Raw genomic sequence first — 15,491 nt, forward strand, 5'->3', positions numbered from 1 at the left:
CAGTGAGCTAGCACTATAAATCTGCATCAGTCCGGACTAGTACAAGCAGCCACACACACACACACACACACACACACACACGTGCATACACGTCAATATATAAGTGCAATAATCTTGGATGCGACGTTAAACCCCATTTCATCTCACCTCACCTCTGATTTACTACTGTGCTGTGCACAGCGTATCCTGATGTAATCTTACCAATCACATTAAAATCACCTCTTATCTCCGAGATGGTACCTCTGCTTGAAGATCTAAGGACACATCCATAGGAGGTCTCATCAGTTGAACTTTCTCATCAACCAATTGGCATCAAGGCTTCTAAACTCTCGGGACGAGTCTCTGCAGCAATCAGACAAGCATGTCTGATGTCTGTATCTCGAAAATGAATTTAATTGAGAAAATCTGAATGCGAAAAAAATAATACCAGGCATTTGTATTGTTGTGGAGATTTTATACCTCCTGATATTGTGAGCGCCATGGCATGGCATTCACACCCAAAAGGGTTACTATGGGTGTTCAGTGGTAGTTTTCTTTGGCGGAGATGAAAAGTTTTGAATGAAGTAGGTAAAAAATTAAGCCGAACTGTTTAAGAAACCTGACGTCAAATTGCCTCAAAAACTCACGCATCCTTCTTTTGATTGGGCGGTCAAAGTGTTCTCACCTTGCACAAGCTTGTATGGAGGTGTCCCCAGATTTTGACCATATTCCAGAATTCACCTTTACATGAATATTCACACTGGATATATTTACTATGTAGTTGGGCAGTCTGAAATCATGTTAGCATTAGTATTGTTGTTGTGTGCATATGGTAAACATGTCAACAATGTGGATCCATCATGGGGCATTACTTAAATGTTTAGGAATGTTTTGATGTGGGATTTGGAAACAATAAAAAGTATGTGTCGATTCACATGTCACATTATCTTTTAACCTATCACACACCATTTATATGTTGTCTGCATTACAGGCTTGGCAAATACATGGAGTTCACAGGTAACACTCACCTGTGTGTCCCATCTCTCAGATGAGTTGGGTAAACACCACAGTGAGTTGTCATGGTGTGGCTGCTTCAAATGGGAGAAAAGATGAGTATAAGACATCAACGCCAGTGTACAACTTGTCTCGACCATCTGCCATGAGATTCATTAAAGGCAAAACGGGTGAAAACCACATCAATGGACCCCTGAAAATCACTGATGACACCAGTTTTGGTGAAAAGGGTAGGCATGTCCTGCTCCTACGGAAGCACCAAGTTATGTACGGCTCAAACATTAACCACATGAACCCATGGGCACTTGAAGTGATGGTTCAGATCAGATGAACTATGACAAATGAAGCTAAACTGCTACTGTGGGGACATGTTTGGAAAATCATCAGATTGATGAAGGCAAGACACCAATATTGGGATCAGCCATCATCCCCTGTTACCCTGTGTATTACATCTCCATTCTATGATATTATGTCGTATTATATCTCCATTATATGATATTATGTCGTATTATATCTCCATTATAATAATGTATCAAACAAACTGGACTCAAATGAGCTACCGTATTCCACGTAATAAGCGCCCCGCTCTAATAAGCGCCCACGGCGATATTTGCTAATATATTGGCTAGTGAACAATCCCAATTAGCACCCCTTCTGATTGATCAATGTACACAAGACGTATTTATTCGCGTATAATACGCACTCGTGTGTTATATGCACCCTTAATTATGGGCAATTAAATTCTGGAAAGATATATGTCGTATATAAACATTTCAGGCTGTCGGCATAAATCACGAAATTATCTTTCAACTGTTTTTATCACCAAAATAATATTCTAATAAGAGCCCCCTATTTCTAATTTTGAGAGCGCCCTCGTCGCTTATTACGTCGAATATGGTAGCTTCATTTGAGTCCAGTTTGTTTGACACAACACAAGAAGAACAGCCCTACTCTCAAATTACAGTTTTGGGGCTGAACCAAGCTGGGATATCACCTGTCCTCGACCTGCCTGATGGCAGTAGGACCTCCCTTCTTTCGCCATACTCAAGAAATATCCTTTTCAACTAGAAGTTAATTTATTAAAATATTCTGGATTGAGTAAATATCAAGGGCTAGCTTGGAAGAGGCAGCAATTTTAAAAAAAGCTCCAATGTGAACTCTGCTTCAGAAGGGGGATTTTGGTTGTTTATTTCAAGCTCGTGAGCCAGGAAAATACTATGCCAAGTTAGTGATAAGTGAGAGTAAGATAGTAAAGTGTGCCCAAAACAAGATGACTGGCCAATGGGTTCAGGACATTTATCATTGCATTCTGGAGGTATGAAACTATGTGTAACTGAGGATGTAGCATTGTTGGCGTTTTTGATTTACCATGGTTTGGGTTACAATGTACCATCTTAACTTGTCCAAGATATCTGGGCAAATAATATTTTTCAGTCTCCCAACAGTAACAAATAAACCCTCCTAGTGAATGTTCTTATCATCCAAACCATGTAAACGAAGAGTTATGAATTCCTCTTTGCCTCTGCATGATCTGACTTAGGACGGATGCTTACTGGATTACTGAGAGTCTGCCAGTTCAGGCCAAACTTTAATTTAAACCTTGGTTAAGAAATCCGTGGACTCCAAAAAACTGAAGCATTGAAAAAATTAAAGCAGTGTTTTTTTGTTTTCTGCTTCCTACAAAAAAATAAAATATGTTTAAATACAACCTCATTTACGATTGATATCAACATAAATAATTTATTCAAAATACTATACTTGTAAAAGCGCAATGTTTGTGTCGTGTATACAGTATGATAAACAATGCAAAGGTGAAATAATTAATATGTGTCAAAATAGCGAAAAGGAAAATAGCAGAATGCCGCGTATATTTTAAAACTTTGTCTATTTCAAAGTTTTGGTTTTTTTCATGAATGTTCCCAAATTACTCTGATTTGTGCACCCCAGATTCGCATCTATAATAAGGTGGGTGGAACCACTGTCTGGTCACATATCCTATAATCCTGGAATTACTGCTGTGGTGCCATTGTGTGGTATACGTACATAAAGAATGGGTAAATTATCGTTTGTTTTCCCTTTGCCCTTCACATGGTTCCGTTTTACTCCGCTGATTCCCGTTTTGACGCGGTGCCGTTTTTGCCGTACCCTAAACTGGTTCCACCGTTGGTACACGCCACAAACTAAGCGCTTTTACTAGACTGGTTCCCGTTCATTCCTGCGACAGCCTTCTGTTTTACTAGTTATCCCCCGCCGCGCGAAAGCGCGAAGCGGGGGATATAGTATTCACGACCGTCCGTACGTCCGTCCGTCCGTCCGTCCGTCCGTACGTCCCACCTGTTTGTTGCCGCGATATCTCAAGAACTAAACACTGGATTGTCTTCATATTTGGAACTATGGTGTATATACAGACTCCGCAGACACCAGTCGGTTTTGGTGACCTTGATCCCATTTTCAAGGTCACAGCAGACAAATCTGCTTTTAGAGTTGGAAAACGGTGTTGCCGCGATATCTCAAGAACTAAACACTGGATTGTCTTCATATTTGGAACTATGGTGTATATACAGACTCCGCAGACACCAGTCGGTTTTGGTGACCTTGATCCCATTTTCAAGGTCACAGCAGAAAAAACTGCTTTTAGAGTTGGAAAACGGTGTTGCTGCGATATCTCAAGAACTAAACACTGGATTGTCTTCATATTTGGAACTATGGTGTATATACAGACACCGCAGACACCAGTCGGTTTTGGTGACCTTGACCCCATTTTCAAGGTCACAGCAGGCAAATCTGCTTTTGGAGTTGGAAAACGGTGTTGCCGCGATATCTCAAGAACTAAACACTGGATTGTCTTCATATTTGGAACTATAGTGTATATACAGACTCCGCAGACACCAGTCGGTTTTGGTGACCTTGATCCCATTTTCAAGGTCACAGCAGAAAAAACTGCTTTTAGAGTTTGAAAACGGTGTTGCCGCGATATCTCAAGAACTAAACACTGGATTGTCTTCATATTTGGAACTATGGTGTATATACAGACACCGCAGACACCAGTCGGTTTTGGTGACCTTGACCCCATTTTCAAGGTCACAGCAGGCAAATCTGCTTTTGGAGTTGGAAAACGGTGTTGCCGCGATATCTCAAGAACTAAACACTGGATTGTCTTCATATTTGGAACTATGGTGTATATACAGACTCCGCAGACACCAGTCGGTTTTGGTGACCTTGATCCCATTTTCAAGGTCACAGCAGGCAAATCTGCTTTTGGAGTTTGAAAACGGTGTTGCCGCGATATCTCAAGAACTAAACCTCTCGATTGTCTTCATATTTGGAACTATGGTGTATATACAGACACCGCAGACACCAGTCGGTTTTGGTGACCTTGACCCCATTTTCAAGGTCACAGCAGGCAAATCTGCTTTTGGAGTTAGAAAACGGTGTTGCCGCGATATCTCAAGAACTAATCGCTGGATTGTCTTCATAATTGGAACTATAGTGTATATACAGACACCGCATACACCTGTCAGATTTGGTGACCTTGACCCCATTTTCAAGGTCACAGCAGGCAAATCTGTTTTTGGAGTTGGAAAACGGTGTTGCCACAATATCTCAAGAACTAATCGCTGGATTGTCTTCATATTTGGTACTATGGTGTATATGGCGGGGGATATTTCGTCACTCTGTGACAAATACTTGTTTAGGTAGAGAGGCGCCCAGTCAAACCTAATCGCAAACATCAGTGAAATATATTAAGTCGAACAGTCATTGTTAATGGAAAAATAAAGAATAAACGCCAGTATCTTCGTGTATATCTTCTTAACGAAACAGACTGTATAGTTGCATATGTCTAGGCAAAGACGTATATACGTCCGTGGTCTAGGATTGGATAGTGACTTGGAATGAATATTTTCTCATGGTAGTAAGAAATTTTCAAAAAATATAAGTTGTAGTGTTAAATTGAGTATTTCATATTAATATTATAGAATCTATATATTATTTATCTTCATGACAGTAAATATCAACTGGTTATATTATGACAAAAGTAACATCTGATCTATCATAAACCCAGCTGGCACGTCTATGAATCGCCCACCGTCGGCAATATCGGCATGGGCAAACTGCATCTGTCGGGCCGATGCTGCTGATAGGCACTGTCACTACTGAACCTTGTATATGATTTCATTTTGTTATCATTACATAAAAAAAAAATGTTGATGATTACAATGAGACACGATGTTGGCCCGATGTAGGTGTGCTAGCTAGTTACTCTTTATCCTTGTAAGACAACATTTCTTGGACTTGCACATAATAATTAAGTCTGTCAAAACTGCTTTTAGATGAAAATAATAAACTGTAGAAAGGGCCAAAATCACAAGATAAGAAATTCAACTTTTTCAGGTTTAGATTTATTTGGCTGTTTTGACCGAAACTTGTAATTGCCGTTTTGTGGTGTGGCAGGTTTGGCTTCAGGCCAAACGGACTCAGCAGTCCTGCTTGTGTACAATGTTATTATTTAAAGTGGTGAGTAAGATGGTCAGTACATAGTGGTCCGTTTTGAACAGGTAATGTAATGTACACTTATGCATTAACTCACGCAGTGTAAACAGGTTTCGTTGAAAGGTAGATCTATTCCAGATGCATGTAGTATCGATGTACATGTCCATGTTTTGAACATCGGTATCAATTTGTCAACCATTTCAGGTGAAACAGGAACCTTGTGAAGATGGTCCATCCTCTCCAGAGTGTGAGAGACCTCGGAATAACTGCATGGACGTTGATGCGCCGAGTGACGACTGTTTTCTGTGTAAGTAACGTGGAAGGCGTTGAGGGGAACAGGGGCAATTCTTTCTTGCCTCTATCAGGCAAACCAAGCAGTGAGCATCCAGGTATAAGGTGTTGAATATCAGTAAAAGAGACCATGCCATAATTTCACGTATAAATCATCAAATGTTAATGACAATTTTCCCTGTTTCAGTCCATGGTTCTCATGTGTATGTTCCTCAGTTTAAAACTAGATTAAGGTTTGATAAACATTGTGTAAAGTACAGGATTTGTTACTCTGTGCCATCAACAATGAATTAGATATACATTGGGGTGCTTGTTATGACCCTAGTGCTTTGTGGTTGTTTAGAGGCTCCTTGATTCAAGGATTTCTCAATAATGTCTAACACTGGTAATTAGTTGAAAAAAATGTGTTTGTATTTCTAATGCCAGTGATTGAGTAGGCTTTAATGCTGCTTTTAGCAGTATTCCATTAATGTCACAAATGATGGCTCCAGAAATACCTTCAAACATTGTTCATCTTGTCTTTGTCCTGACAAATGATTCAAACATCACATTCATCACATATGGCAATGTGACTTCATCACATTTAATGATTGTGCTGCTGCCATGGCATTGTGGACATTTATATATGTATTTCCAAAAAGTAATTGCCATCTGTGTTGTTCATCAGATTGCCAGGACTGCAACAAGGAGTATGAAGGGGACTGTTCAGTACACGGACCTCTTCTCATGGTCACAGACACACAGGTATTCTCCATATAGTTTTCGTCCCTTGGGCATGCCAGAAACCTATGATTGTGGGTTCGAATTCCGGTTCGCCCCGATTATGTTTCTAGGTTTGTCAGCACCATACCCGTGCTCGTGGGTTTCACCGAAGTGGTAAACGTCTTAGACCTGCATCACTTCAGGCTTTCCTCCCACATTAAGCTGACACGCCGTGATATAACTGGAATAATGTTAAAAGCGGTGTTAACCCAACTCACTTACTCACTCCATATAGTAATATTAGCCTAATACAGTTTGTATAAGCTTAATTGAAATTTAGATCGTGACAAATTGACATGCTCATTGTATTATATTCACAATGATTTCTCCATTGGGGCATTGTTTCAGGAAGCGCCAGGAAGTGCAGACAGAGCGTGGAAAACGATGCCTGTTGGTCTTGAGATTGAAGAATCCGGGATCCCAGGCGCGGGTCTTGGCGTGTATGCGTCTCAGGACTTTGTTCCACGCACCTGCTTTGGGCCGTATGAGGGAGATGTCGTCACAGACGAGGTCACTGCTCATGGATCAGGTTACAGTTGGCAAGTAGGTGTCACACACAAATGTTCAAACTTATTAGCAGCTCTTTAAAAGAATATACAAAATGTCTACGCCAGAGAATAACCAAGCTTGATTATTGGACGAAACAGGTTCCACTGGGCGTAAATTCCACATCAGCTGGGACAGTCACACGAAAGGACCCCTGGACATCAGTGATGACACATCATGAATTGTCGTCCGAACAATGACGTTTTATTCAAGAGATTAGAAAGTATGATGGGTCAATTAGAGCTGATAATATATTGATATAGTTATATTTTGTCTTTCATCCATCCCATCGTCATGATCATTTAATGAAGGTAATCGGTACATTTTCATCTCATTTATTCAAATAGGTACAGATGGAAATCCCTCACAGTTTGTAGATGGTTTGTTTCAATCTTGACACTTTCTAATGTCAAAGGGTTTACATTTATTCTAAAATTGGGATTTCATATTTCCTTTCAAACAGATACATGCAGATGGACAACCTTCCCACTTTGTAGATGGCCAAAACTGCAACACAGCCAACTGGATGAGATATGTCAACTGTGCTCGAACAGAGGAGGAACAGAATCTGACTGCATTTCAATACAATGGTCATATCTACTACAGAGCATACAAGAAGATTTGTGTTGGTTCTGAGCTGCTTGTCTGGTATGGACACAAGTTTGCAAGGGACCTTGGTATCGAGAGAAAACTAAAATTTGCTGAAAGGCTAACAAAAGGTAATTGTCAGAAGGCGTAGGAAATAAGATTGATTTACATATCTAAGCTCTAAGGCAGTGGATTGGCACTCAGACATGCTCTACCTATGCGCCAATGCCAGCAGCCGTTTTGTTTTCTGAGTTCAACGCACTCGCACAAAATCAGTGCAATGCAATTCTACAAGAAACAAATAACATTCATATCCCTATTTAATACTTTTATGAATGTCTTTCCAGATACCTACCCATGTGACAGTTGTGACCTGGAGTTCTCATCTGTGGTGTTCTTGTGGAAACATTTGATGAAGATTCATGGAGGAAAACTGACAGCTCAGTTGAGGTTCATAGTAAACACTCAGGGTGTTAGGGTCCATGATTTTATTGGGGTTTTAGAGAGCCAGGAACAGAAAGACAGTGACCCTAAGGACATTAACACCGCTGACATTAGTGGGGACAGCAAGAGCCAGGAGCAGAACATTGACACTCAGGACATTACCACCGCAGACATTACTGGGGAGAGAAAGAACCAGGAGCAGAACAGTGACACTCAGCACGTTGACATCCGTGACAGTGACACTAATGAAGACAGAAGCAATGGAGGTGAGGGAGCATCAACAGAATCCAATGACGCCCAGACACATGGACACCATCAGGGAGGGAATCTCCATAAGTGTTGTAAATGTGTGAAGGAATTCACTACAAAAAGTAAACTGCGTGCACACAGATGTCTCAGAATAGTCAAGCCTTTTTCATGTGAAGAATGTGGGAAAACATTTACGCAATTCAGTGAGCGTCAAACACACATGAGTGTTCACACTGCAGTTGAACCTTACTCGTGCAAATTCAGAGAGTGCGGCAAAACATTTGCACTATTAGGTACCCTGAAACAACATATGCTGAGGAATCACAGTGGCGAAAAACCTTTTAAATGCAAAGAGTGTGAGAAGACATTTACATATTTAAGCAGACTGAAGACACACATGATGACTCACAATAGAGGAAGACCCTATTCATGCAGCGAATGTGGGAAAACATTTGCACGAGTACAAAACATGAATTCTCACAAGATGGTTCACAGTAGAATACCTCATTCGTGTGAAGAGTGTGGGAAAACGTTTAGACAATTTGGACAACTGAAGGTACACATGGTGTCTCACAGTGGAGTTAGACCTTATACATGTGAAGAGTGTGGAAAAACATATAAACGATCACAACAGCTGTTGGTACACATGGTGTCTCACAGTGATGTCAAGCCTTTTCCATGCTTTCTGTGCGAGAAAGCATATACACGATCAAATTACCTTAAAAAACACTTGGTTACTCATGAATAGACTCTACATGTACAGTGAATGGGGGAACCACATATAAGGAACAAGTAACCTGTTGGCACACATGAGGACTCATTCTGCTGCAGAAACATATGGTGTGTCACGCTAGTGTTAAACCTTTTCCATGTAATGCATGTGGGAAGACATTTACACAATTGGGTAGCCAGGACTCGCATATAAGTCATCACAGTGGATGTAAGACCTCATTCATGTGAATAGTGCGGGCAAACATTTAGATGCAGGTGACCTGAAGACAGATAAGAGGTGTCACAGTGGAGTAAGACCTTATTATTATAGAGAGTGCGGGCAAACATTTAGATGCAGGTAATCTGAAGACAGATAAGAGGCGTCACAGTGGAGTAAGACCTTATTATTATAGAGAGTGCGGGCAAACATTTAGATGCAGGTGATCTGAAGACAGATAAGAGGCGTCACAGTGGAGTAAGACCTTATTATTATAGAGAGTGCGGGCAAACATTTAGATGCAGGTGATCTGAAGACAGATAAGAGGCGTCACAGTGGAGTAAGACCTTATTATTATAGAGAGTGCGGGCAAACATTTAGATGCAGGTGATCTGAAGACAGATAAGAGGCGTCACAGTGGAGTAAGACCTTATTATTATAGAGAGTGCGGGCAAACATTTAGATGCAGGTGATCTGAAGACAGATAAGAGGCGTCACAGTGGAGTAAGACCTTATTATTATAGAGAGTGCGGGCAAACATTTAGATGCAGGTGATCTGAAGACAGATAAGAGGCGTCACAGTGGAGTAAGACCTTATTATTATAGAGAGTGCGGGCAAACATTTAGATGCAGGTGATCTGAAGACAGATAAGAGGCGTCACAGTGGAGTAAGACCTTATTATTATAGAGAGTGCGGGCAAACATTTAGATGCAGGTGATCTGAAGACAGATAAGAGGCGTCACAGTGGAGTAAGACCTTATTATTATAGAGAGTGCGGGCAAACATTTAGATGCAGGTGATCTGAAGACAGATAAGAGGCGTCACAGTGGAGTAAGACCTTATTATTATAGAGAGTGCAGGTAAACATTTACAGATGCAGGTGATCTGAAGACAGATAAGAGGTGTCACAGTGGAGTAAGACCTTATTATTATAGAGAGTGCAGGTAAACATTTACAGATGCAGGTACCCTGAAGACAGATAAGAGGCGTCACAGTGGAGTAAGACCTTATTATTATAGAGAGTGCAGGTAAACATTTACAGACGCAGGTGATCTGAAGACAGATAAGAGGCGTCACAGTGGAGTAAGTCCTTATTATTATAGAGAGTGCAGGTAAACATTTACAGATGCAGGTACCCTGAAGACAGATAAGAGGCGTCACAGTGGAGTAAGACCTTATTATTATAGAGAGTGCAGGTAAACATTTACAGATGCAGGTGATCTGAAGACAGATAAGAGGCGTCACAGTGGAGTAAGACCTTATTATTATAGAGAGTGCAGGTAAACATTTACAGATGCAGGTACCCTGAAGACAGATAAGAGGCGTCACAGTGGAGTAAGACCTTATTATTATAAAGAGTGCAGGTAAACATTTACAGATGCAGGTGACCTGAAGACAGATAAGAGGCGTCACAGTGGAGTAAGACCTTATTATTATAGAGAGTGCAGGTAAACATTTACAGATGCAGGTGACCTGAAGACAGATAAGAGGCGTCACAGTGGAGTAAGACCTTATTATTATAGAGAGTGCAGGTAAACATTTAGATGCAGGTGATCTGAAGACAGATAAGAGGCGTCACAGTGGAGTAAGACCTTATTATTATAGAGAGTGCAGGTAAACATTTACAGATGCAGGTACCCTGAAGACAGATAAGAGGCGTCACAGTGGAGTAAGACCTTATTATTATAGAGAGTGCAGGTAAACATTTACAGATGCAGGTGACCTGAAGACAGATAAGAGGCGTCACAGTGGAGTAAGACCTTATTATTATAGAGAGTGCGGGCAAACATTTAGATGCAGGTGATCTGAAGACAGATAAGAGGCGTCACAGTGGAGTAAGACCTTATTATTATAGAGAGTGCAGGTAAACATTTACAGATGCAGGTGACCTGAAGACAGATAAGAGGCGTCACAGTGGAGTAAGACCTTATTATTATAGAGAGTGCAGGTAAACATTTACAGATGCAGGTGACCTGAAGACAGATAAGAGGCGTCACAGTGGAGTAAGACCTTATTATTATAGAGAGTGCAGGTAAACATTTAGATGCAGGTGATCTGAAGACAGATAAGAGGCGTCACAGTGGAGTAAGACCTTATTATTATAGAGAGTGCAGGTAAACATTTACAGATGCAGGTACCCTGAAGACAGATAAGAGGCGTCACAGTGGAGTAAGACCTTATTATTATAGAGAGTGCAGGTAAACATTTACAGATGCAGGTGATCTGAAGACAGATAAGAGGCGTCACAGTGGAGTAAGACCTTATTATTATAGAGAGTGCAGGTAAACATTTACAGATGCAGGTGACCTGAAGACAGATAAGAGGCGTCACAGTGGAGTAAGACCTTATTATTATAGAGAGTGCAGGTAAACATTTACAGATGCAGGTGACCTGAAGACAGATAAGAGGCGTCACAGTGGAGTAAGACCTTATTATTATAGAGAGTGCGGGCAAACATTTAGATGCAGGTGATCTGAAGACAGATAAGAGGCGTCACAGTGGAGTAAGACCTTATTATTATAGAGAGTGCAGGTAAACATTTACAGATGCAGGTGACCTGAAGACAGATAAGAGGCGTCACAGTGGAGTAAGACCTTATTATAGAGAGTGCAGGTAAACATCTACAGATGCAGGTACCCTGAAGACAGATAAGAGGCGTCACAGTGGAGTAAGACCTTATTATTATAGAGAGTGCAGGTAAACATTTACAGATGCAGGTGACCTGAAGACAGATAAGAGGCGTCACAGTGGAGTAAGACCTTATTATTATAGAGAGTGCAGGTAAACATTTACAGATGCAGGTGACCTGAAGACAGATAAGAGGCGTCACAGTGGAGTAAGACCTTATTATTATAGAGAGTGCAGGTAAACATTTACAGATGCAGGTGACCTGAAGACAGATAAGAGGCGTCACAGTGGAGTAAGACCTTATTATTATAGAGAGTGCGGGCAAACATTTAGATGCAGGTGATCTGAAGACAGATAAGAGGCGTCACAGTGGAGTAAGACCTTATTATTATAGAGAGTGCAGGTAAACATTTACAGATGCAGGTGACCTGAAGACAGATAAGAGGCGTCACAGTGGAGTAAGACCTTATTATAGAGAGTGCAGGTAAACATCTACAGATGCAGGTACCCTGAAGACAGATAAGAGGCGTCACAGTGGAGTAAGACCTTATTATTATAGAGAGTGCAGGTAAACATTTACCGATGCAGGTAACCTGAAGACACATATGAGGCAACACAGTGGAGTAAGACCTTATACATGTCGAGAGTGTGGGAATCAAATAATCTCGAGTCACTGGATTCGAGCGACTAACGGTATCGGGTGGTCAGGCTCGCTGACTTGGTTGATGCATGTCATCGATCACAGTTGCGAGGATCGATGCTTGTGATATTAATCACTGGATTTTCTGGTCCAGACTCAATTATTTACTGACAGCCGTCATAGAGCTGGAATATTGCTGTGTGCAACGTTAAACAACAAACAAACCAAACACTGGATTCGAACCATAATAGTGTGGCAAGTTGGAACTTATTGACTCAGTTGGCTAACATAAAGCAAAACATATCTGGTCACGGTGGTGTCAAGGCTTGGGAAAGCATTCAGACAAGGAAGGAGCTTCAAGACGCACTTGCAACGTAAAAGTGGCATTTACGCTCATGTAGTGACTGCTTACCCTCAGTGCTGTCAAGCCTGTGAGAAGGGCATTTTAAGAGACCTGCTGGTACACATTAGTTGCCAAGCTAAGTTTGAACTTTTGTTCTCATTAGTATTTGACTCCGGTGAGGAGTCTTGCTTAGATTTTGTCACCAGCAACTTATGCTTGTCATGATAAACAGTGACTAAACGAATCATATGAAGCGCTGTGACTTGGTTGATTGCATGTCTTCCCAGACGGCCTAGATTGTTGCTTCATAATCTGGAATGTCAAGACTTGATTATTTACATGCCACGGTCACATAGATGGAATATTATCGGGTGTTGCATTATTAGTGTTTGAAGAATATCTTTTGGAGAGGTACACTATTTATAGGAGACGTAGGCCTTCCTACAAACAACAAACACATTAGTGTTTGAAGAATATCACTTAAAGTTTCCTTGAACGCGAGTTTTATTGATCAAGTTATTACAGGGATAATTATGATAATTATTTTAAAAGTTAACAATATTTTCTCTATCTTTCACAACCATATATGGTAAGGGGGATGAGGTGGTCGATTTAAAAAATATAAATTGTCAAACCACCTTTGGTTGGGAATGTATATTAAAGTATGTGAATATATGGTTCATAATTAGCACATTAGAATGTTGAGATCAAAGTTATTAAATACAATGTACTTCTATCATTGTTAATGTCCTATTTATGTTGCACAGTGGTTGTTGGAGTTGCAGTTCAAAAGATGGGATAAACATGATACAGGAGAAGTTAATTCACACCCCCAATTAAACACATCGTTTAACCCCATTTCACCCTCACCTATTGATGCATCAACGTTATATACTTCTGAAATAAAGGATTCACGGGTGATATAATTATACATGAATGAAAGACATTTGCACATAAAAATAGTGTAAGGCATGAATGTAATGTCATTTGGTTAAAATCTCGCATAATATACACAGAAAAAGGTTAAGCACACCCCTATTGCTGAACCATGACAAATGGCAAAAATCATGGCATGGGATGACTGACCACAGGAGCTGGGCGATACCAATGTCATCAGATAGAACAAACATTTGACAACAAATAAAGAAGATATTGGTGAGTTGTGATTGAAATTTACTGACAAAAACATCATGGTAACATAGGTACTGCTTTTGATCTTGTACAATACCTTAAAAAAGAATGGAGCTGCAGGATTAAGTAAACGAGTAACGTTCGATGTTTCATGTGAAAATGTTCCTTAAAGTCTCTAGTTGACATGACATGTGAAACAGATCAGTAGCGGGTATAACCACCACGTGCCTGGATGACGCATTCCACCCTGCGTCTCATGCCCCCAGTCAGACGTTGGATCTGTTGACCACTCCTGATGCAATGCCGCTTCCAATTGGCGTAAATCTTGTACAGGAGGATCTCCTGCCTGTATGCGCCGCCCAAGAATATCCCAAACATGTTCAAAGGGGTTCAAATCTGGGCTCATTGCTGGCCAGAGTAGAGTCGTAATTGCATTGGCCCTCATGTAATCCACGACTGTATGCGAACGATGAGGCATGACATTGCCATCTATGTACTGACGTCGGGTAGCAAGAGGGTGGTTGTCAAAATGAGGAACGACAACTGGCCTCAAAACGCCCCGGATGTATCAGGCCCTGTTAAGTTGCCCCTCATGGTGACCAAATCCAACCTGCAATCATGAGAGATACACCCCCAAACCATTACCGAACCCCGCCGTATGCAACAGTCGGTTTAATGTTCCTGGGGGTGTAAACCGCGTTCCGGTGCCTCCAAACTCTGGTTCTTCCATCAGTGACGTGGAGCAGAAAGCGACTTTCTCAGATTCCAGTTCTGTCGCGAAATACTTATACACCATGCTAAAGAAGCAGCTTTGTGGTGATCTCTCAACAAAGGACGCTTTGTGACTCGTCTTGCCCTCAGTGCCGCTGTCAGCCGGTTTCTCGTGGTTCTCGTGCTGAAACGATGATTGGGCGACTACAGCTGTTTCAGACGAGAACTTGTTAACAACGGGTCTCTTCGTATGAGACGAAGAAGGTCCCCGTCTTCGCGATGTGTCGTCACATGGGGTCTTCCGGAAGTGGGACGGTCCTGTACATCACCGGTCTGAGCATGTTTCTCGACTAAACGGCTTACGACAGTGTGATGATACCCCAAATTCCGACCAATGGCATTACAAAACATTCCTGCGTTATGCATGCGGATTTTTGGCGTTTGGTAATCGCTTTCGTGTCATGGTCACGCAATGTCATGGAATACCTTTTTAAAACCGAGCTTAAGAAAGCCATTTTAAGTTTTGGATATACTGCTTTTAGAGATACTCGATGGTAGCATGCTGCAAGGGACATACCATGCTAGGCAAGTCAGCTTTCGTCACGCATGACTGATTACATCATCTCGAGAAAACATAATTCTTCCCGTAATTATATCTTTCATGACTGTTACAAATATTGGGACCAAACAATTATGAAATGTAATAGGGTGTGCTTAACTTTTTTCTTTGTGTATATTTTTAATC

At 41.1% G+C, this 15,491-nt stretch overlaps 1 pseudogene; it reads left to right on the top strand.

Moving 5' to 3' along the window:
• The first annotated feature begins 4,626 nt into the window (after positions 1-4,626).
• Positions 4,627-15,491, top strand: part of LOC124134989 — a 54,918-nt pseudogene continuing 44,053 nt past the window's right edge.

Source organism: Haliotis rufescens, unplaced genomic scaffold (genome assembly GCF_023055435.1).
Source record: "Haliotis rufescens isolate VD_foot unplaced genomic scaffold, xgHalRufe1.0.p SCAF_15, whole genome shotgun sequence".
NCBI lineage: Eukaryota > Metazoa > Mollusca > Gastropoda > Lepetellida > Haliotidae > Haliotis > Haliotis rufescens.